Source organism: Pleurodeles waltl, chromosome 5, assembly GCF_031143425.1.
Source record: "Pleurodeles waltl isolate 20211129_DDA chromosome 5, aPleWal1.hap1.20221129, whole genome shotgun sequence".
Classification (NCBI taxonomy): Eukaryota; Metazoa; Chordata; class Amphibia; order Caudata; family Salamandridae; genus Pleurodeles; species Pleurodeles waltl.
The window spans coordinates 1,667,928,061-1,667,953,996 of record NC_090444.1 but is presented as its reverse complement, the minus strand read 5'-3'; positions in this window follow the sequence as shown (position 1 = coordinate 1,667,953,996).

The window sequence follows — 25,936 nt, the reverse complement described above, 5'->3', positions numbered from 1 at the left end:
GCACAAAAACAATCCCCTGAGGCATTGTCCTCTTTCTATGTGTGCTGCAAAATGCAGCACACATAGAAAGAGGAAAGAATTAGGAGAAATAAACATATTTCTCCTTGTTACACCTCACCAGGGGAGGTGTAGCATTTTTGGAAAATCTGGAATGTGTCAAAATCCTTTTGTGTTGTGTGGGAACACCTATGCAACATCTGTGGAACACCCCCCAGGAGCAGAGTAACCCAACACAGCAATTTACACTGCATGTGTTACTTTGGATTTATAAAGGCCCTCAGGGCCACAAAGGTGGCCTTTTGTGGCTTAATAAATCACATTTGAGAGTTAAGTCAAGCATGCACCACTATGTGTGGTGCAAGCACAATGCAACTTACTTTTAAATATAGTCCTTTGTGTCTCTACAGAGAGGTCTACAGGTTTCCTTTTGAGGTTTACAATGGATATTGAAATGGCCCTAAAGCCCTTTTTGTTTTCCTTCAGAGAGCCCAACAAAATATGGCATCTCTTTTGCCCTTAGGCCATAATAATCCTCAGTAACGGCAAGGACTAGCTAAATAATAATCATATGAATGCAGTAGTATTAATTACCAGTGGTTAAGATTTCTTGAAGCATTTCCATTCATCATATATCTGCCTTCTAGGTGTGTCATTCTAAGTGGGGTCTCTTGTGGACTGTGCCATAGTGACTGAAGTTTCACCTTACTGAAAAGGCCAAACAAAGCTGACACTGGTCTTGTGTTTCTTGTGTTCTTCTTGAAGGGGCAAATATGTTAACTTACTTGTAATTGATAAGAATAAAGTCACACATGTTTCCATGAATAAAAATGTATATTTGTAAATGAATAATACTTGCTCAACTTGCTTGAATAGTGTGTCACCCTGTCTCAGACCTCGTCATGCAAGACGGCCCCCCTTGGTGAAAGATTTGAAGCTGTCCTGCGTAAAATGGAACATTAGAACTGACGAGATGCATGATGTGCTGCTCCAGTACAGGTTTTTTCGATTGAAATTTGGGATAGATTTTGTGTACTCATGATTGTTTGGAGGATGAACTCCTGACAGGGTGTGTAAAGGAACTGACTAACAGCTCAGTACACCTTATGGAAACTCTGATAGCGAAAGCAGAGAGGAAATGTACTAGATTATTACAAGATATCTCCATACTAGAAAAGGAAACTTTGGATTTAATTTACTGGAACTGACCAAAAAAAATTATGAACTATTGGAAGGGATTTTGAAAAAAAAACAGGAAGATATAAACCAGAGAAAGGTAAGGAAACTAAAATGTGATGAGTTAGATTATAATAACGGCAGCATTTTTACATTCGTGAAGCGGTCTGACCGCTTGGTCAAGAAGGACACAACAGTCGGCAGAACGGACACTTCCTCAGTTAGCAATATTAGTGCGTCATCATCTAGCAACCTGACTAACAGTGATAATGAGGATGCAGGTGACACACTTCAGGACAGTGCAGGACCAATCCTTTTTTTAAAGAGGTACTCCATTTCAGGATCGGGAACAGGGACAAGAATATGAGAAGCTGGTCATACGCAGCAGCAGCAGAACTAAATAGGGAAAAAAAGGCCGGGGTGACATCAGAAGAAAGAAAAGGGAGAACCAGATCCAGGAACAAAACCACCAAATAAATGCGTATTCTGATGTGAAGGTGGTTAACAACTGAAATTATTTCTCTTTTGAAAAAAAGTTTACATTTCTGCCCTACTAAGTTGAATATATTGTTGATTAGAACATAGACCTATACAAGTTTACTAACAATTAAAGTTGAAGAAATGCTTTTCTACAAATCCCCTCAAAAGAACTTGCTGTGTGGGGATACTCAAATCTATGTGGACACCACAACTCAGTAGTGGCAAATTATAGATGTTTTTCGTGAGGCGGTATTGCTTGATATCAATGAGTGGGAGAGTGGTTTATTATCAAATAAGAACAACAAAATTCTGTGTCAACTTAGTGACCCCTTATTTTATATTGAATCGAATTGCAATCCAATATTTAAGGTAAATATGCAACTAAAAGAATGGCACAGTACGGAGTTGCTCAATGATGAAAACTATTAGTACATGTTGGTAAATCACCCTAGGTATACTTGTCTTCACACTGCCTAAAATAAATAAGGACATGGCTTTCCCACTTGGTAGGCCTATCATTTCAGGCATTGGTGGCCCAACTGAGAGAATGGCGGTCATTACGACATTGGCGGTAAAAGGCGCTTACCGCCGTGCAGAAGACCGCCAACACACCGCCGCGGAATTCCGCCACAGCTATTATGACCCACATCTCGGAATCCGCCAAAACTCAGACACCCACACAAGTCCGCCACACCAAAGGTCAGTGATAAACTGGCGAAAACAAAACCTCCACCGTCACGCCAACAGAAATACGCCCACACTATCACGACACACGAATCCACGCGGCGGTCTTTCAACCGCGGTATTCCATTGGCAGTACACACCGCTGCGCTCAAAATACACACACTCTTATAAAACACAGCCACATTGGACAATTCAAAATACACACACCTGAGACACATACACACACCACTCCCACACACCCATTACAATATAAGACACACACCCATATCACCCACGACAAAAAATTCAGAAAGAAGGCCAGAGAGAGACACACCACCAGCAAGAACAACAGCATCCACAGGCACACAATACCATCACCCATATAACTTCCATGCACCTCACACAACACACCACTACATATCACCACACTTATCACCACACACTCCACCCCACACATCACCTACACCACCCCAGGGCACGGCAAAGACACCCCAGGTTCTCGGAGGAGGACCTCAGGGTCATGGTGGAGGAAATCGTCCGGGTAGAGCCACAGCTATTCGGATCACAGGTGCAGCACACCTCCATAGCTAGGAAGATGGAGCTATGGTGAAGAAAAGTGGACAGGGTCAACGCAGTGGGACAACACCCAAGAAATCAGGAGGACATCAGGAAGAGGTGGAACGACCTATGGGGGAAGGTGCGTTCCGTGGTCTCAAGACACCACCTGGCGGTTCAGCGGACTGGCAGCGGACCCCCACCTCCTCCCCCACAACTAAAAACATGGGAGGAGCAGGTCTTGGCGATTCTGCATCCTGAGGGCCTCACAGGAGTAGGTGGAGGAATGGACTCTGGTAAGTCAATTCTTAACTATTACATCCCACACCCTAACTGCATGCTATCACATACCCCCACCCTCACCCTCACCCCCAGCACTCCAACTCCTCACAAATATCCCAACATCACAAACCACACATCCCAACACCAAGCCCTGCATGCAACAACAAAGCATGGACACCCATCACCAAAGCATGGCCACTGCACATACCCATACACCCCCCTAAACCATCATCACACAAGCTCCCACACAGGAATGCTAGCACTGAGGTACACGGTCACCCACCCATTGAACACCATTTCACACACAGATTTAATAAACATCCTTTTATACCCCTGCAGGACCCCTACCCAACGTCACCGGACAGGAGGGTCCACACATGTCCACACCACCAACAGAAGAGGAACACAGTGATGACAGCACCTCTATCCAACTGGATCTGGATGACCAGCCCGGACCATCGGGGACTTCGGGACAGTTGGTTCCCCTCACACAGGCACAGGCCGCCACAGACCTTCCCCCCTCTGGAAACACCAGCACAGCACCCACCCAGCGGGCCCATACCTCCGTCCGCAGGACACGTCAATCAGCTGTGTGTCCACCACTACAGGGAACTCAGGCTAACCCACCACCCCAACAACAACAGGGACCTGGGGCAGTGGTAGTGGGCACACGGTCCAGGGGACGGAGGCACTGGAACACAGGGGAACTGGGAGGGTTGACGTGCGACAGGGGGCGGACAGGCCAAGGGAACCCACTCTCCACGAGGCCCTCTCCTCCATCATGGGAGCCTACCGCCACTCCCAGGAGACGATGCCAATGGTACTGGCCAAGTTTCAGGAGACCCAGCGCATGCAGGAGGAACAGTATATGGGCTTCAGGGAGGAACTCGGAACCATCAGCTCCACACTGGGCACCATCGTAGGGGTGCTGAAGGAACTATCAAACACCAGGAGGGACACTGTGGCACTACAAAGGGCCCCTGACACTAGCATGGACGATGAACTGCCCACCACCTCCGCCGGCGCTAGTGGACAGGACGCCCCGCCACAGGACCACCACACCAGCACCCCACCCCCTGCAGAGGGAGAACCACCACGCAACAGTCCCTGAGATCCAGGAACAAGACAGAGAACGATACCAAGACCCCCGCCAAGAAATGAGACCACCCTGATTGTCATCCTACTGTCCCACTTTGTCACCCTGTCCATAATTAAACTGCCCCAGCTCCACTTCCTATGCCCATATGGGGAATGCACCTGTGAGACTAATAGACTGGACTCTGCCATGGACACTCCTCTGCCATCACCCCTCACCATTTCACTACCCCCTCCAATTCTGAGCATTTAAATAAACACACCTAAAGCACAAAATGGTCTGGAGTCTGTCTGTGATTTCGAAATAGTGTATTAGCAATTACAGTGACAAAATGTTTTTTAAATAGTAATGTCAACATACCTATGTCACACAGCTCTAGTCCATGAGGAATCTAAGCAGATGTCACACAGTGGGACCCACATCTCTGAAACCATAAGGGAAAGTGACAACTCAGTGACCATACACTGGGTGAAAACGACAGACAGGAGAGAGGTAGTAGTGTTAAAGTACATGTAGTAGGCAGGATTGTATTCTTACCTGTGTCTCACTGGAAATATTGCTGGATCACTGAGTCCCTGTTGTGCATGTCTTCTTCCTCTGCTTCCTCCTCATCACTGTCCACAGGCTCCACAGCTGCAACAACACCGCCATCTGGACCATCCTCCTGCAGAAAAGGCACCTGGCGTCGCAAAGCCAAGTTGTGAAGCATATAGCAGGCCACGATGATCTGGCACACCTTCTTTGGTGAGTAGAATAGGGATCCACCTGTCATATGGAGGCACCTGAACCTGGCCTTCAGGAGGGCGAAGGCCCGCTCCATCACCCTCCTAGTTCGCCCATGGGCCTCATTGTAGCGTTCCTCTGCCCTGGTCCTGGAATTCCTCTCTGGGGTCAGTAGCCATGACAGGTTGGGGTAACCAGAGTTACCTGCAAATGGTGAGGGGCAACTGTTAGACACACACTAACCTGGAGGGATAACCCCAGTCCCAGACAACCATTCCCACTGACTTGCTTCCAGGTGCTCACCTAATAGCCACACACGGTGCCTCTGGAGTTGACCCATCACATAAGGGATGCTGCTATTCCGCAGGATGTAGGCGTCATGCACTGAGTCAGGGAACATGGCATTCACATGGGAGATGTACTGGTCTGCCAAACATACCATCTGTACATTCATAGAATGATAACTCTTCCGGTTTCTGTACACCTGTTTACTCCTGTGGGGGGGACCAAAGCCACATGGGTACCATCAATGGCACCTATGATGTTGGGGATATGTCCCTGGGCATAGAAATCACCTTTCACTGTAGGCAAATCCTCCACCTGAGGGAAAACGATGTAGCTCCGCATGTGTTTCAGAAGGACAGACAACACTCTGGACAATATGTTGGGAAACATAGGCTGGGACATCCCTGATGCCATAGCCACAGTTGTTTGAAAAGAGCCACTTGCAAGGAAATGGAGCACTAACAGCACCTGCACTTGAGGGGGGATTCCTGTGGGATGGCAGATTGCTGACATCAGGTCTGGCTCCAACTGGGTACACAGTTCCTGGATTGTGGCATGGTCAAGCCTGTAGGTGATTATCAAATGTCGCGCCTCCATTGACGACAGGTCCACCAACGGTCGGTACACCAGAGGATGCCGCCATCTCCTCACATGTCCCAGCGGACGGTGCCTATGAAGGACAACAGCAAGCACAGAGTCAAACAACTCAGAGGTACGTACCCACAGTTTACCCAGAACACCAATCATACACAAAAGGTGGCCTGTATGTGTGTTGAGACTAGGCCTAGGTATGTGTGACACAGTTGAAAATGAAGCCATGTGGGCCCCTGAAATGGCGGCTGCCTGACCTGTAAAGTGGGACAATGGGATGTGAGGTAACTGCGCTGGTGTTGTACACCGTCGCGGCAGGCGGTCGAAGACTGCGGCGCAATGCTGCATTGGTTGACATTGGACCCTGTGGGTCCCAGGAGCCAATGACGATGTACGCCGGCGGTGACGGTACGCACCGCCGCGGACGTGACCGCCATTTTCTATCGGTTCAATCACTCGATACCTGATCTTCGACAGGAGAGGACCTACACTGCAAGTGCTGATGTGACCTCGGTCTGGAAGAGACAATGGCTTGTGCATCTGGGGAAAGGGCCCCTGCCTTCACATCAGAGGAGTTGGAGAAGCTCTTGGATGGGGTCCTCCCCCAGTACACGCTACTCTACGGTCCTCCAGACAAACAGGTAAGTACACAGGGAGCATGTTGTATGGGCTATGCCTGTGTGGAGAGGGCTGGATGTAAGAAGGAAGGGGCCAGAGTGCTGCGTGCATGAAAGACGGTGAATGCATGTGCCACATGGCAAGGGTAGGCATGGGGGCCAATCACTTTGACGTTGCAGTTGGTAATGACTTCTCTTGTTCCCCTGTACATTTCATGTAGGTCAGCTCCCACCAGAAGAAAGATATTTGGCGTGCCATCGCCAAGGACGTCCGGACCCTGGGGGGTCTACCACAGACGGAGCACCCACTGCCGTAAAAGGTGGGAGGACATTCGCCGCAGGAGCAAGAAGACAGCGGAGGCTCAGCTGGGGATGGCCTCCCAACGTGCGAGGGGTGCCCGTCGCACCATGACCCCCCTGATGTTCAGGATCCTGGCGGTGACCTACCCGGAGTTGGATGGGCGCTTGAGGGCATCACAGCAGACACAAGGGGGTGAGTACACTCTCATTCTGCTGACTTTGCGCGCAGAGGAGTTGTCTGTGTGGGGGAGGAGGGCTGTGGGTTTCCCTAGGCCAGGGCGAGTTCCGTAGGCAAGGACCCTCCATAAGGCAGGTCATGTGGCACCCCAGCCCACCTCTTTAGAGTGCCAAATACAGCTATTCATGCCCCTGTGTCATCTATGTGTGCAGATGTTGTCCATAGCCTTGTAGGCCATTTCTCAGGAATTGAACAGTGGAGCCCAAGAGCGCGGCGTAGTGCAGGGGGCTTCTGTGTCTGTCTTGTCCGCCAACGGTAGCGGTAATCCATGCACTCAACATGTCTTTCTTCTGTCCCCCCGCTTTTTGTGGTCTCCCTGTTCTTGTGTGCATTAGCATCATCAGGCGGAGGAGCAGTGGCACCGGAGCACGAGGGAGCTGCATCCCACATGGCCCTGGAAGGCGAGACTACGGACTCGGAATTCACCAGTGGGATGGAGGGCGAGGGGAGCTTCACGGCGGGGACAGGAGCTGACACCAGCGACACAGACTCGTCCTCTGATGGGAGCTCCCTTGTGGTGGCGGCAACATCTGTGCCCCCCGCATCTACAGGTACAGCCGCCACCCCCCCTACCAGCACCGCCCTCCCAGCAGCCCCCTCAGCCTTCGCCTGTGCCCGCTCACCCAGGAGGGTGGGCATCACCTTCGCCCCAGGCAGCTCAGGCCCTGCCCCAGTCACCCCTGCTGCCCTCAGTGAGGAGGCCATTGACCTCCTCAGGTCACTCACTGTTGGGCAGTCTACCATTTTGAATGCCATCCAGGGTGTAGAAAGGCAGTTTCAACAAACTAATGCATTCCTGGAGGGCATTCATTCTGGTCAGGCTGCCCTTCACCGAGCTTTTCAAACTCTGGCCTCAGCACTGATGGCAGCCATTGTCCCCATCTCTAGCCTCCCCATTCCAACTTCCTCCACCCAGACCCAATCCCCTGTACCTCTACCTATCCCAAGCACACCATCAGACCAGCCTACACACACGTCAACACACAAGGGAAGCTCAGGCAAACATAAGCACCACACATCCCACAGGCACTCACGCAAGCAACACACACATGCAGACACACCAACATCTACTGCCTCCACTGTGTCCCCCTCCTCCTCGTCTCCCTCCTCCCTCCCAGTCTCGTCTACACTCACACCTGCATGCACTACCTCTACAGCCACTACGTCCCTCACCAGCACACCCACCAGCACACCCCGCTCACGTGCAGTCACCACCCCCACTACCATTCACACGTCCCCTGTGTCCTCTCCCAGTGTGTCTGTGACGCCCCCTCCCAAGATACACAAATGCAGGCACACACCCACCCAACAGCCATCCACCTCACGACAGCCTCCATGGCATGCACCTGCACCCAAAGTCACCAAACGTACACCTCCTACTACCACCACCTCTTCCTCCACTCCCAAACCCCCTCCAGCTACCCGTCCCAGTGTGTCCAAAAATCTTTTCCTGTCCAGCCTTGACCTTTTTCCCACACCTCCCCACCCAGTCCATCTCATAGGTACCGAAGTAGCACCTCAGCCACAACATCTCCGGGACCAGTGGTGCCTGTAGTCACCGGTATGTGGAGTGCACCGGCCACCAGGACAGCCAGTGTGGCACAGAGCCACAGCACAGACAGTCCCCCACCTGTGAAGCATCAGAAGTTGGCCAGTGCCCGGCGGGCGAGGGGGAAGACTCCAGCCACCAAAGCCGCTCCCAGGGGTCCCGTTGGGAGTGTGGAGTCAGCTGTGACACCTTCCAAGGTGGGGAAGGGCCACAAGAAACCCGGCAAGTCTGGGAAGAGCTGCACGGAGGAGAAGACCGCCATCATCCCCGCTGCCCAGGAGGCCACCGCCAGCCCCAGCCCAGCTGCCCAGGAGGCCACCGCCAGACCCAGCACAGCTGCCCAGGAGGCCACCGCCAGCCCCAGCACAGCTGCCCAGGAGGCCACTGCCCGCCTCAGCCCAGCTGCCCAGGAGGCCACCGCCAGCCCCAGCCCAGCTGCCCAGGAGGCCACCGCCAGCACCAGCCCCGCTGGGCCATGAAGGACCACCAGCCTCGCTGGGCCATGAAGGACCGTCAGCACAAGCCCCGCTGGGCCATGAAGGACCGCCAGCACAAGCCCCACTGGGCCATGAAGGACCGCCAGCACAAGCACTGCTGAACAGGGCACCACCAACTCATGCACCGCTGAACACGGACACTGCCAACTCAAGCACCGCTGAACAGGGCACCGCCAACTCAAGCACCGCTGAACATGGCACCGCCAACTCAAGCACCGCTGAACAGGGCACCGCCAACTCAAGCACCGCTAGCCCATGAGCGGCAGGGGCACTGACGCAACTGGGTCCGTCACGGGGTGAGTGATGCACTCTTGGCACCAGTCCCCCTCCAGAACCAGTGGAGACTGTTATCCACTACCTCTGTCCTACACAGGATGAAGCACTCTGGGCACCAGTCCCTCTCCAGAACCAGTGGAGACTGTTATCCACTTGAGAGACTGTGGCTTTGCACTCCCCAGGATATGGCAGTGGGCAACCCACCCACTGTAGAGACTTGAGAGACTGTGGCTTTGCACTCCCCAGAATTGAACAGTGGGCAACCCACCCACTGTAGAGAGTTGAGAGACTGTGGCTTTGCACTCCCCAGAATTGAACAGTGGGCAACCCACCCACTGTAGAGACTTGAGAGACTGTGGCTTTGCACTTCCCAGAATTGAACGGTGGGCAAACCACCCACTATAGAGACTTGAGTGACTGTGGCTTTGCACTCCCCAGGAGTGAACAGTGGGCAACCCACCCACTGCATAGACTTGAGAGACTGTGGCTTTGCACTCCCCAGGATGTAACAGTGGGCATGTGGCCCCCTCGTGGATTTGGCGTTGTGCACTCAAGCGGCTGAGGTGCCCCCCCTTTCCCTCCCCCTGAGGTGCCTGTTTTCTTGCTGTCTGATGCCCCTCCAGTGTTCTCTCCGTCATGGTCAGGGATCTTGTGTGGGCCTCGCCCATACCGTGTGGTCCCAGTGTTCCACAGAATTTCTTTGTGCAGTACCTGGACTACTATGCCTGGTATATACTTTGTACATGGTGTACATATATATATATATATTTCTGCCTACTTGTTTGTAATATATTCCGATGGTTACACTCATTTTCTTTGGTCTTTGCATTCTTCTGGGGGGGGGGTTTGGGGGGTGTAACTGTGAGGTATTGATATGCATTAGTGTGTGTATTGTAGTGGGTGAGGGTGGGGGTGGGGGTGTTGCGTGTGTGTGTCCCTGTTTTTTGTATCCCCCTCCCCTGTGTCGTAGGTGCAGTACTCACCGTGGTCTTCGCCGCCGGCGTTCGTGCTCCTGGTAGAGGAGCAGGTAGACTATCGCAGGTAGGATTTGGAGTTCTGGTTCCATGGTGTCCTCGTTCCTCGTGGAGTTTGTAGAGGTGAGCGTTTTCCCTTCGAAATTCCTGTTTCCGCCGTGTTTTTATCCGCGGTGTATCCGCCCCGGAAAAGGTGGCGGATTGGCCTGTCATAATAGTGTGGGCGGTACATTGTCTTTCGCCTGTCTGTTGGCGGTGACCGCTGCGCTGTTTGTTTGTACTGCTGTTTGTTCGTAATTGCTATTTTTTTACCGCCGGCCTGTTGGCGGTCTTACTGCCGCTTTAACACCGTCCGCCAGGGTTGTAATGACCACCAATATCTGAATTCTTGGATATACTTTTACATCCCTTTGTATCCAATCTACCTTCATATCATTGTAATACGAAACATATACTCAGTATGCTTAATGATGTAACATAGGAACACAGGCTGTTACTGGTTACCATGGATATAGTGTCATTATGTACAAATACTGTACAAGAACGTGAGTTAAGGTCATAACCACATTTGCTGAACAAGAGACCCATTGCATTATTAGAACACACAGAGATGCTAGTTACTATGTCACGTCTTATCCTTGAGAATAATGTGTTCTTTTTTAATGGGACTTGGTACAAGCAACTGTGTGGGACTGCAATGGATTCCAGATTTGCACCTTCTTTTGCGAGTCTCTTTATAGGGTGGCTTGAGGAGGTGCATGTCTGGGGCCCTGCATATGCTAGATGGAGTAATTATATCTTCTACTGGGGATATTTTATAGATGATTGCTTTATGATCCAGACAGGTACATGCAAGGAACTGGAAGAATGTATAGTGTACTTTAACTCCAATCTGTATAATATGACGTTCATGTATGAATATAGTTATGATAACATCTCATTCCTGGATCTTGAACTGTATGTGAGGGATGGACGGATTCATAGTAAGACGTACAGAAAGAAAACAGCATGCAATTTTTTATTACACGCTACTAGTTCACATTCTACCTACCAAATTAACTCTAAACCCTATGGAGAAATGCTTAGAGCTAGACGGAACTGTTATGAGGATGCTGTAATCATGCAAACACTAGATGACATTGAGCAGAGATTCTTGGTACGGGGACATGATACAAGAGTGATTAAACAAGCTATTGCCAGAACCTGTAAAACCATGCATGGTGTTTAATAATGTGTGCCCCTAAGCAAATCACCTGCCCTTGCATGGGCCAGTGATTGTTGTTGCCTTTGAGAAATGTTTACTTGAGCCAATGCTTGTTTTATAACTCATGTAGGAATCTGGGGCATCTGGGGAATCTGTCAACTTTTTGCCTGAGCTTGTGGCATCCTTATGCCTCAGACTGGGTGTGGCAAGGCACAGCAGCCTAATGACTCAGACTGGGTGTGGCCAGGTGACTCAGACTGGGTGTGCCAGGTGCAGCAGGTATTTAAAGCCACACTAGTGTTGGGGTGATTGCTTGCTGTCTGAGGTCATCAGATGCAGAGTGGAATTCTCTGCTCCTCAACGTTTGTTCCTCGATCATCTATTCAACAGCCCAGCATCGCAGATGCTGATCCTAGAAAAGCAGAGATCAAGAAGATTAGCATCATAAAAGGTGGTAACGCGCTGCACACGCTTGAAGGGCTTCAGACTGGTTACCTTTGATAATTGGTTGCTGGATGTTCAGACGGGCAGCTCGCACTAGAAAGGCATGTTATCAGTGTCTTTGGTTACTTGAATACTTGCCGTCTGCCAAATAATAAGGCTCATTGTTGTTAGCTTGCAATGACAGTACAGATTTGAGAGAGTGTTGGACAATTGTTGTTTTAGTGATGTACTATGAACATGTTTGTTATAGTTGAGTTTTATGTAGCATTTTTGTGATACTAATCATTGCCTATGATAAAGAACACTCAGGCCCTGATTTTAACCTTGGCGGACGGCGGAGGCCGTCCGCCAAGGTTCCGCCGCCAAATGAACGCACCGCGGTCACAAGACCGCGGCGGCCATTCTAACATTTCCTCTGGGCCGGCGGGCGCTCTCCAAAAGAGCGCCCGCCGGCCCAGAGGAAATGCCCCTGCAACGAGGACGCCGGCTCAGAATTGAGCCGGCGTAGTTGCAGGGGTGCGACGGGTGCAGTTTGCACCCGTCGCGTATTTCAGTGTCTGCATGGCAGACACTGAAATACTTTGCGGGGCCCTCTTACGGGGGCCCCTGCCGTGCCCATGCCCTTGGCATGGGCACGGCAGGGGCCCCCAGGGGCCCCGCGGCACCCCCTACCGCCATCCTGTTCATGGCGGGTTTCCCGCCATGAACAGGATGGCGGTAGGGGCTGTCAGAATCCTCATGGCGGCGGAGCGCGCTCCGCCGCCATGAAGGATTCCCCCGAGCAGCGGTAAGTCGGCGGGAGCCCGCCGACTTGCCGCTTCTGACCGCGGCTGAACCGCCGTGGTCAGAATGCTCGTGGGAGCACCGCCAGCCTGTTGGCGGTGCTCCCGTGGTCGGTGGCCCTGGCGGCCACTGGCCGCCAGGGTCAGAATGACCCCCTCAGTGCTTGGCAAACGCTAGTTTCAAAACGTGAATCAAAGGTCTGTTATTTCAATGTTCAATTGTCACTGTGATGTAACAGTGATGACACCAATTACATACAAAAGTGAGCTTTACTATATTAATCCTATGCTCTCAATGTGGTTAAAACACTGAACTGTTTTCTTTCCGCTACTAACATTGTGCTGATAAATCCCTGAATATTTAAAAAATCTAAATACTTAAGAATTGATTTTCATTCTTTATCACCTGTTATATGTCTATGATTGTGAGTGTGACTGTGTTTTAGAAAGTCTCATCAAGACACAATGAGCAAGATGTACACTGAATATCTGAAACACTTTAGTTAGGTCTTCTAATGGGACCACATTGACTTGGGAACAAGGTGGGAATACATGTAGATAGTATAGAAGGCTAAACATTGTATCTGGTTGCAGGTTCCATACTGTTTCTTGAAGATCTCTAGAGAGAGGGGAGAGCCATCAAAAGTGGGAAAGGGGACCCTGAAAGATACACCTAGTTTGTGGGAATTGGCGAAGAGAAGTTTTAGTATATCGGTTACATGAAAAATGTTATTTAAATAATGTTTAATTCATCATAGGCGATATCTGCTAGCCATCCTGATCCTGCCAGGTGACGTCCGTGTTTCTCTCTCTTTCTCATCCATCCCTTTCCCCTGGAACATTCCCATGACGATTAAATACAAGAAAGTGGAAGGCACGCAATCTGTAGGTGGAGTTGGAAACAAGCAACTTGGGTCCGCATTGTGTCTCCGTGGGACGAACAGGTTAGTGGTTGACAATACTGAATGTAATTCGACACTTCTAGATATGAATCGTAAACACAATAAGAAAGATTCAGAAGTGTTTAGGTTGGTTACTAATTTCAATTCAAGATCCAATAAGTTTTGTAACATTCTACATAAGCACTAGCATCTGTTAAGCAAATATAAGGACTTACAGCCATTCATAACCACCCACCCTAGTCTCACATACCGCAAAGGGAAGACACTACGGAATCATATAAGTCCCAGTTATCCTGCCCCAAATAGACAAGGCACATGGCTTAATCAATATTCCCTTGGGTCTTTTAAATGTGTACATTGTAGTATATGCAGATGGTCTGTTGATGGGATAACCAGATTTTCACATCATTGCATTAATGAATATACTATTTGCTCCCACATTGACTGCAATATGTTACGTTGTCCACATACTCTTATGTAAATGCTCTAAGATGTATGTGGGTAGTACTATTAGGCCACTGAGGAAATGTATGGATGAGCATTTCAGGGCTCTGAAACAGTTAGATGAGAGATGCCCATAGCACTGCATGCTAAAGAATGTGTAGCTCTGGGGACACACCATACTTTTAGGTTTCACTGTATTAAAGTGATAGATCAATATCCCCGAGATGGTAACCAGGAACTGAGATTGAGACAATGTGAAGCCTGATGGATAGCATGTTTGCACTCAGTTGAACAGGGTTTGAACCATGATCATGAAATGCAATATTTTCTGGGAATTTTAAACAAAAACACGTTTATGCATTTAGCGGTTTCATACTGATTATTATCTGTTTGCTTTATGATATAAGTTTTACATATAGATTGAAATTATGCCAGTTAATAACGCATTGATTGGACTCTCATTAGTTTGGAATCGAGTTCTATGTGCCTACTACCATATACCGTTATGTGAAGGAGTACTATGCTGTCAAATTATAATGTTTACGAATCCATTAATTTTACTTTTATCCTGTATATTTCACTAACATACGATTTGCAGTAAGGTGACATACTGGTAACAAGCCAATATGGTTACTCTATTTGTTTTATCACAAAGTTTAAAAACTAGATTTTGTTTTGAATATCTTTGAAACGTAGGATTTTCTTATGACGACACACCTATACTGAGATAATGCAATTACTTTGTACACTTGGTTATTAATTGTCCAGAATTTAGTGTCAGGAGATAATTGTATTCACCCTATTAACTAATTGCCTAATGTCCTTGTATATTAGATATTCAAAAAACTGTAGTATGGGATATCATACCTGTATCCCACTTATTTACTAATATTGTGTTTGGTACTCCTATCTATCTAATTCACTTTTGTAAATGGAGCTTGGGATACTATCTTTATTCTGAATATCCTGATATTCCCTTGAGAATATTGCATGGTATCTCGATTCTCACCTTATGGCTTATCTCATGTTGGAACTGCTCTCTGTCTGTTTATTCTTATCTTTACAGCTGACATAGGACCACCTGCATTGATTTAGGGCATTCCTCTCTGACAATCGCGTCCTGGTCATTCAGACCACGGACAACTAACGGAATGAATGCTTAAGACTGCTGGATGACGCACGGAATTATGAGATACTACAGGAAGATCCCAGGGGTTTCCTGTAAAAAAAGATTAGCAGTATGGTTGAGCAAGCACTGGCACACGACTGGATTTCCCAGAAAAAGGGTGATTTCCTGAACCCAGTGGCCCCATACTTTTACACTATACCCAAAATCCACAAAAACCTGGAATCACCACCAGGGAGACCCATTGTGTTCGGTAAAAACTCAGTATTGGAGCCTTTGTCCCGTTTCGCCAATGCTTTCCTAAATCCTATAGTCCAAATCACGGACATGTATCTGAAGGATACAAAAGATGTACTATGTCTCCTTAAAGACAGGCTGTTCGACCCCACTAACGAGACACTTTAGGGTTTAGATGTAGAGAGCCTATACACCAGTCTACCCCACTCTGACACACTACGTATCATAGAAGAGTTCATTTTCGGTATAAACTGGGAATATCAGACCCCACGCAACCTGGTTCTGGAGTGCTGTTTCAGGGCACTAACCAAACAATTATTTGAGACACCCTGTACCTACAGAAACATGGCACCAGCATGGGAAGCACCTTTGCTCCAAGTCTAGCAAGTCTTTACGTTCACCATCTGGAGAAAGAAATACTTCTTAAAGCCACCAACCCATATAGGGAAAATATTACTCTATGGAAGAGATACATCGACGACATCCTAGTCATGGGGAAATGTAAGGAAACACAGAAAGCCCTTTCTTGGCATGGCTAAATGCACAGGATCAGTTCCTGAAATTCACTCTAACAAAGAGCAAAGCACAGATGGTTTTCCTTGACCTAAACATAGCAACGAATGGCACTCTCAAAACCACTACCTATGAGAAACCAACAGCCAAGAACTGTTTGCTACTATTTGACAGCGCAAACCATTGCCATCTGAGAGAGAACCTCCCCTTTGGCCAGTTTCTCAGTCTCGGGAGAAATTGTTCCGAAGTGTCTGATTATAAGCAGCAAGCTCAGAACCTAACGTCCAAATTGGTGGCTAGGAACTACTCCCCAAAAATCATCAGCCGGGCCATGAAACGAGCATGCAACAACAACAGGGAGGCCCTTTTGGACACCCCCCGTGAAAGAGAAAGAAGAAAGGCCCATATGCATCACCACATTTAAGGCCTCATTACGACCGTGGCGGGCGGCGGTGAGCTGGCGATAATACCGCCAACAGGCTTGCGGTGTTCCGCCAGCTATTATGACCGTGGCGCAATAGCCACGGCCATACCGCTGGCCCCTCCAACATACCGCCAGGCTTCCACCTGGCGGTCATAATCCCCAGGGCAGCGGTGCAAGGGATTATGAGTCCCCAACCACCAGCCTGTCCATGGCGGTAAACACTGCCATGGAAAGGCTGGTGGTAAGAGGAACTCAGGGTGCCCCTGGGGGCCCCTGCACTGCCCATACATTTGGCATCGGCAGTGCAGGGGCCCTCAGGCAAAGCCCCATCAAAATGTGCAATGGGTGCTACTGTACCCGCTGCACATCAATATTGCCGCCGGCTCTATTACGAGCCGGCAGCAATGTTGATGTGACTTTTCCACTGGGCCAGCGGACGGAAACACTGTTACCGCCCGCTGGCCTAGCGGAAAAGTCTTAATAGGGAGCCAGATATACCGCCAGCACTGACGGTAGACTGGCGCCCGCAGCTTCAGCAGACTTTGTGAAAGACCACCAAAGTTGTAATGAGGGTCTTAATGTAGCCTCTAATCTGGTACATAAGATTATCAATAAACATTGGCGCATTCTGAACAGCGGCCTCCTGGACCTTCGGAAACCCATGTTTTCCCATAGACGCAGCAAAAGCATAAGGGACATACTGGTGCACACCCAAACACGTCAACCCAAGAGTGGGCTGAACACCACCAACCTCCTACCACCACCCACAGGACATTATCCATGCGGTACCTGTAGTGTATGCCATTTGATACGTGTGACCAAGAAGGTCATTTTCAACAACGACTCCACATGGGAAATCAGGGGTTTTACCAACTGTAACACCCAAGGAGTAGTTTATATGATTACATGCCCAGGCAACTTACACTACATTGGAATGACTACCGCAAATATCCGCATAGGGGAACATTGCAGCAACTTAAGGTGTGGTCGCGCTACGACAAAAATGTCCTCCCATGTAATCGATAATGCTCACACAGTAGATGACTACCAGTGGGTCATCCTCGAACATCACAAGGAGGTTAAGTCTGAGTCCTTCCTTCTTGAAAGGGAACAACGTTGGGTCTTCATATAACGCACTCATCAACTAGGTCTCAATGAAAACATCCCATGGGGACAACTAATGCAACATTAATTACTGTTCACCCCCCTTGAGCAAGACACCCAGATGTCCAACACCATATGTGGACTTAACTTTTGTGGATTCCTCAATTATCATCAAGCCCCTTTTTTCCAGCCTTAACAAATGGCAATTTTTTCTGTTTCTTGCGTATACCTCCATCTCTCTCCTTCTCCCTTTTTCCCCCCTTTTCCCTCCATTTTTTCCTCCTTTTTCCTTTATTTCCTCCTCTCCCTCTTTCTCTCTTTTATTTGATTGTTTATTTTTAATATATGTTTTTATATATGTATTTTTTTATAGACTTTTTATTTTCCCTCTTCAATCTCCTTTTTCTTTTCCATTATACCCCCTCCCTCTTTCCTCCTTCCTTTTCCCCTTCCTTTTTCCTCCTTTTCTTCTTTTCTTTGTTCCTTTTTTACCCCTCTTTATTTTTTCTTTATTATGTTTTTTTCTATATTTCGTATATACTTTCAACTTCTTCTCTTTTATTTCTTTTCTTTCCTTTTAGTTACTATATTATGTTTTTCTTGTTCTTTTTCTTTTTCCATATGCCCCCTCCCCCTTTATTCACCCTTTTTTTTCACTCTCCCTCCCCGTTGCCCCCCCACCCCTCTCTCTCTCTCTTCCCCCACCATCCTCCCTGTGACTTTTCCCTGTGTGTCGCCTTTCTTTTTCAAAGAATCAGGCATCTTGAGGGGCATCCCCTATTCAGGACCCTTCTAGCCCTTCACCGGGCCACCGACGACTTTTACTTTAGAAGGTTGTCGGTCTAGTGTTCTCACACGCAGACAAGCCTGGTCATGTGAGCACTTCTTCATTACTTAAACTGGATCCCTACAGGGATCGCAGTCTTATTTTGGGCCACGGTGAGGTGAGGAGTAGGTTTTGAGGCGTGAGTGTCGATTTGAGGAAGGAAGTGTTCTGTATGCCCTAGGCAGTGATTAGAACGTGCTCATTGAGCTTGACCTTCCCCGCATTTTCATTTGTGTAAATTTTACAGCGTGTGACTAAAAGCACACACCCCTCCCCAAAGACCTATGATGCAATTAGCATAAACACTGAAAGTAGGTCACGTGTCTTTTCCTAGAGGTGCCTCACGTGTTTTAAGTGTTTTTTGTGTTTCCTATATGTAGTGCATCTTGTATTCATTTTTATGTATGAACTACTGAAGCCATTTGGCTGGGTGATGGTGACAACTCCACCACACCCCTGAGAGATGCATTTACGTCCACTACTTTCTCTTTTCTTCCACAGATTTGCTCAGCAGAGCATTGACACTGATGGGTAGTATTTATTTAATTTAATTTAATTGGTATATATCTCCTTACCACAGTTAACAGTAAAAGTACTTCTACTAGTGTAAGGCGCTAGGGATACTAGGGAGATCACTTTGGTCCTGAAGAGGAGTTTAGGGGTAAACTCCGAAACATGTAGACCACTAAGGAGGACAGGTACATAATAAACCCACCCTCCTGACACCCCTTTTTAATCATACCACCCCTGTGAGACATATTAAACTAGTAATATCATCCAGAGGGTTTTTTTTTTTTAATCTACCAAGACCCACCACTCCTATCCTTTTCTAGCATCCGCATTGCTGATACCAATAGTGCTCCCAAATATTCCATTGGTCACAGCACGCCTCGTTCTGCAGCAGAACGGGAAGAAACCCAATGATGAAGCATGTCACCAAGGGGTAACCCTGGTGGGTGAGGGTTTTTCTAACAAAAAAAGTTTTTTCTGTGGAAGTTTTTCCCCTCTGGGTTGGGTCTCTAAATACGTTTACTGAAGTTTCAAGGGGGATAGACCTCCCCTTTAACCCTCCTTCTCCCCCCTTTGTTTAGCTTATTCATATTTTCGTCATATTTGTTTGACGTATGTGACTGGTAGTGCATTATAAACTGTTTCGTACATTGCACTTTGCTGTCTTATAATGGCTGCCTTGGTTGCTGAACTGAGGTTTGGAAACTTAGGTGACAGACCATTTTCGCTTTCCATGATTTGGAAGGGCAAACAAGTATGCCAGCTCATCCTACAGAGCAACACATGGATTAGTTATAATGTAGGTGAACTGATGCAGTAAGGTTAGCAGTCCATTTTTTATTTTTATTAAGATGCTGACGCTTGGTTTTACAGGGATATATAGCCTCTCTAAGATGGCACTCAGGTTGAACGCCAGCATACTCGCTGTTCCCTAAGTAAACTTATGTTGGGACTTGACATATTTATCTGAGTATGTATCCATGACTGATGTGGTGGGGGCTCATAACATAAGGACTACAGACACTACCTCAGAGTATCTGGTCTTAAACATGGGGTACATGTGATTGATCTCCCTTAAATAGTACTACAGTATGGAGTGCTACTTTGGGCTTTTCAATTCTCATGATAGTGGCAACTGAATTGGTGATTTATTCACGGTGTTCTATAAGTGTGCATTGGTTTCTATAGATACACGTTTTGTTTCTGATATGTGATACAGTCTATAGGGGCTCATTACCGATATTGTATGCACACTGTTGGCAACTTTTTAGGAGGGGCAGTGATGTGGACTGTCTATTGTGTCTATAATGTTTGTATGCCTGGGACGGCAGTATACGATTTAATCTTTATTGCACTATCAGGGGGATATTACCTCTACCATTGCATTAGCTGTGAGAGTAACACTGCAGCACTGTTGAGTACATATATTTTCTCTCTTCACAGGACTACACACAAAATCTATCACTACTAATGTGAGATATGAACTGATAAGAAAATTCTATTCTTTCGGGTAGGTTATGACCGCTCTAGTCATATATACTCTAAGATATCCACTTATGATTAGTTAATTGGACTATATGATTGTTATCTTAATTTTCGATTACTGATGATAGCTGGTTGAAGTCAATATAGACTTTTGGATGGATTGGTTGCACTGTAAGATATGAAGCTTCATACCTTTGGGTGGATTCTTACAATCTCCCCCTATGTCTATCCCTCTATGTGTTTTGTGTGATTAGATAGGATGATTGGGTGTAGGTCTTATCCTGATGGCTATACTTTCTTTATTGGTTGTCTTTGCTTTGGTTTACAATTGGCTTACCTGAATCTGGGTGTTTCATATTAATCCTTAACTTCAGTACTACTTAGATATCTCTGATTGGTTCTATGCACTGATTGTACTTGTGTGTCCCGCTTTGACACCAGTGCACACTTTCCTTTACTTACTGCTTTCAGGCACTAAGGTGTTTTTGATCTGTTCTGTGCTCAGATTGTTCTTGCATGTTGCACTCTGACCACAGTAAATAACCACTTTCATTCACAATATTTGATGCATTTGGTGTAGGTACTTAATGATATACACAGTGAAGCCTTGTTCATAGTATTGTATTGGGTTTTCTCCTAACCCTGATGAAGTCGTAGGTTACCACACCATGTATGATGAAACACGTGTTGGCTACATTGTTATATGTACAAACCTTTTTTACAATCAAAAACAAAATTGAATTTTCACTGTCACTTCCCAAGATATACTACTGTAAACGGGGAAGGAAAGAATGATCAAATCAGCATAGCGACTAGATCTAAATCATGAATAAATTACTTTTAGGAAATGTATGGACTTGTGGTTGTTGAACTGCCTTTTGGTTGCTCGGAGGGTTAGTTTGTTCTGTATTAGAAGAATTTTGGGACTTGAAGTCCTGTTTTATAATAGCATAAACAAGAGTACAAGTCCCAGAATTTAAATAAAAAACTCAGCCCAGAGGAGTAGATCAAGCATGGACCCAGGAAACATGGCAGGGCTGTTCGTGTCTCATTAAAACCTTTCCTGAGAGATGATTGGTTGGGCTCACATAAACATATGCTCTTTGGTTAGAATATGATTCCAAATGCTGTGCCTTTTCATTCAAGTGCGAACGGTAACTGATGACTGCTTGAGTGGGGGGAGTACAGCTCTGTAAGCAGTCTTGGCACTTGGACCCCCCAGACCTTTGGGGTTTGCTCAGCTTCCTTATTGATGGAGAGTGTAACCATTTGCTGTACCTCCAAGGTTTCCAGAATAAAACGGACTAGCATTTTGAGCTCAACACCTCCTATTTGGCAGGGCCATGCCTGATTTACATGTGGCTGGCCCCCTGTTGTGTGTCACAGAAAAGCTAAAAAACAGTTACATGGAATATGCCATGAGTAATTAACAGTGCATTAGACTTATTCCAGCTTTTCCTCACATCACATCTTTACTCTTTGAGTGACCTTGAGTCATTTGTGAAACTGCAGGCAGTGGGGCACTTGCTTGCTGTGCTGTAAGGACTCAATGTGCTCCACATGGGAGAGGCCAATAATAGTGAAACTGTTCTTTGGTTGCTCGTGTTCTCATTCAGAGGACATGAAACACTAAGGGGGAGGGTAGGAAGGGATAGAGGAGATTAAAGAACAGCAGTCATCTCTCCTAACTATGTGATAAAAATACAAAAACACTTTTGGTCTTTGAGAAGAACAGCCAGATTTACAGGTGTGATCTCTAGGGTCTTTCCTCCTGATGAAGCATGCCACCTTAGGGTGGCCTCTGGCTCCTCTTGCCAGCCAGCACGATTTTCCAAATCAGCGTTGTTATTTGCAAAGCTATCACAACTGGCAGTCGTTATCTGGCAGGAGATGAAGAAGTGCAAAAAAGTAAAAAAACAAAAAAAACTAAGCAACAGGCCTTATTTGTTTATGCAAATGATACCTTTTCTGCTAGACATCCAAAGCATTGCTCCAATTTGGGGTAGATTTGAAGCCCCGACCCTACAATGAACTGTACATCTTGATATCCAACTCCATTCTCATAATCAAGCTGTCCATCAAATAACTCACTGGCTATACATTTACCTGTGTTGTGACCCTGTACAGCCCCATGCTACCTTTACCACACATATCTGTGCATAGTTAAGATGAAACAAGCACTGCAAATCCAAAAGTTATGGCTCATAACTAAAAATGGAAGCCAGACTTTGGTTTTGGAGCTACGCCGAGACATACAGAAATGCAAACAAAAAGACACATGAAGCACACACATACCCACACATGAAGCACATGAGTACACATACTTACATCACAAACGCATACATCACAATCTTACAAACACTGACAGAAACAGATGCAGACATAAAATCCAGACAATAAAACCCGTCACAAACCCTACATACAGAGACATGTAGAAAAAGATGCATATCAACACACATGGACCATGCATACACAACACTTACACAATGAAGCATGCTCTTATGATTGTCGAAATTCTAATGTGTAAAATGTGAAAATCTACTTTAGCGACCTTAGGACAACGTAGCTTCTGTCGTCTATCTTGGATGTGGCACTGCCATATACAATGTTACTGTTTCAGCTGTTTATTCTTTGTGATAATACATAACTTTCAGGCTTTGCAATAATAAGGAGGAGACTTTCCCAGCATGATCGGATAAAATGTACCTTTTCAAGGACACGTTGAGCTATTCCAGACTGAATAACATACTGTAAGGAAATGCCTCTTTGGCATGGTTACCCTCTGACTTTTTGCCTTTGCTGATGCCCAGTTATGATTTGAAAGTGTGCTGAGGCCTGCTAACCAGGCCCCAGCACCAGTGTTCTTTCCCTAAACTGTACCTTTGTCTCCACAATTGGCACAGCCCTGGCACCCAGGTAAGTCCCTTGTAACTGGTGCCCCTGGTACCAAGGGCCCTGATGCCAGGGAAGGTCCCTAAGGGCTGCAGCATGTCTTATGCCACCCTGGGGACCCCTCACTCAGCACAGACACTGCTTGCCAGCTTGTGTGTGCTGGTGGGGAAAAAATGACTAAGTCGACATGGTACTCCCTTCAGGGTGCCATGCCAACCTCACACTGCCTCTGGCATAGGTAAGTCACCCCTCTAGCAGGCCTTAAAGCCCTAAGGCAGGGTGCACTATACCACAGGTGAGGGCATAGGTACATGAGCACTATGCCCCTACAGTGTCTAAGCAAAACCTTAGACATTGTAAGTGCAGGGTAGCCATAAGAGTATATGGTCTGGGAGTCTGTCAAACACAAACTCCACAGCCTCATAATGGCTACACTGAAAACTGGGAAGTTTGGTATCAAACTTCTCAGCACAATAAATGCACACTGATGCCAGTGTGCACTTTATTGTAAAAATACACCCAGAGGGCATCTTAGAGATGCCCCCTGAAAATATACCCGACTTCCAGTGTGGGCTGAAAAGTTTTTGCCTGCCTGCCACACACGAGACATGTTGCTGGCCACATGGGGTGAGTGCCTTTGTCACTCTGTGGCCAGTAACAAAGCCTGTACTGGGTGGAGGTGCTTCTCACCTCCCCCTGCAGGAACTTAACACCTGGCGGTGAGCCTCAAAGGCTCACCCCCTTTGTTACAGCGCCACAGGGCATCCCAGCTAGTGTCGATGCCTGCCCCTCCGGCCACTGCCCCCACTTTTGGTGGCAAGGCTGTAGGAGATAATGAGAAAAACAAGGAGGAGCCACTCCCCAGTCAGGACAGCCCCTAAGGTGTCCTGAGTTGAGGTGACTCTGACTTTTAGAAATCCTCCATCTTGCAGATGGAGGATTCCCCCAATAGGATTAGGGATGTGACCCCTCCCCACAGGAAGGAGGCACGTAAAGGGTGTAGCCACCCTCAGGGCTAGTAGCCATTGGCTACTACCCTCCCAGACCTAAACACACAGCTAAATTGAGTATTTAGGGGCCCCCAGAACCTAGGAAGATAGATTCCTGCAACCTGAAGACGAAGAAGGACTGCTGACCTGAAGCCCTGCAGAGAAGACGGAGACACCAACTGCTTTGGCCCCAACCCTACGGGCCTGTCTCCCCACTTCAAGAAAAACTGCAACAGCAACGCATCCCACAGGGTCCAGCGACCTCTGAAGCCTCAGAGGACTACCCTGCATCTAAAAGGACCAAGAAGCTCCTGAGAACAGCGGCCCTATTCAACAAACCTGCAACTTTGCAACAAAGAAGCAATTTTTTAAAGACCACACGTTTCCTGCCGGAAGAGTGAGACTTTCCACTCTGCACCCGACGCCCCCGGCTCGACCTGCGGAAAACTAACTCGACAGGGAGGACTCCACGGCGACTGTGAGCCCGTGAGTAGCCAGAGTTGACCCACCTGGGCCCCTACAGCGACGTCTGCAGAGGAAATCCAGAGGCACCCCCTGATCGCGACTGCCTGCTTCAAGGAACCCGACGCCTGGAAACCACACTGCACCCGCAGCCCCCAGGACCTTAAGGAACGAACTCTAGTGCAGGAGCGACCCCCCAGACGACCCTCTGCCTAGCCTAGGTGGTGGCTACCCCGAGGAGCCCCCCCTGTGCCTGCCTGCATCATTGAAGAGACCCCCGGGTCTCCCCATTGAATCATATTGAAAACCCGATGCCTATTTGCACTCTGCACCCAGCCGCACCAGTGCTGCTGAGGGTGTACTTTCTGTGCCTGCTTGTGTCCCCCCCGGTGCCCTACAAAACCCCCCTGGTCTGCCCTCTGAAGTGACAGGTACTTACCTGCTAGCAGACTTGAACCGGGGCACCCCTATTTCCATTGAAGCCTATGTGTTTTGGGCACCACTTTGACCTCTGCCCTGAGCTGCTGGTGTGGTAACTCTGGGGTTGCCTTGAACCCCCAGCGGTGGGCTACCTTGGACCCAAATTTGAACCCTGTAAGTGTTGTACTTACCTGTGAACTTAACATTTACTTACCTCCCCTAGTAACTGTTGATTTTTGCACAGTGTCCACTTTCAAAATAGCTTATTGCCATTTTTGCCGATTCAAAGTTCCTAAGATACCTGAGTGAAATACCTTTCATTTAAAGTATTGTTTGTAAATCCTGAACCTGTGGTTCTTAAAATAAACTAAGAAAATATATTTTTCTATATAAAAACCTATTGGCCTGGAATTGTCTTTGAGTGTGTGTTCCTCTTTTATTGCCTGTTTGTGTACAACAAATGCTTAACACTACCCTCTGATACGCCTACTGCTCGACCACACTACCACAAAATAGAGCATTAGAATTATCTCTTTTTGCCACTATCTTACCTCTAAGGGGAACCCTTGGACTCTGTGCACACTATTTCTTACTTTGAAATAGTATATACAGAGCCAACTTCCTACACATACTATGTAACACTTCATGTTCTATATGTAGAAGCTGTGAAACACCCTAACTAATGCAGTAGATCACTGAATGTATTCAATAATAAATGTTTTTTTTTGCTTGCCTCTCATTGGTTAAGAGCGTGTGAACCATGTACTGATGTAGTAAATGTATGAAATCTTTGTCTAAAACTATATAAAAGAGCTTGGTTTTCTTCATTTGGGGAGGGGACACTTTCCAAATCTTAGAAAGTGAATCTATGCT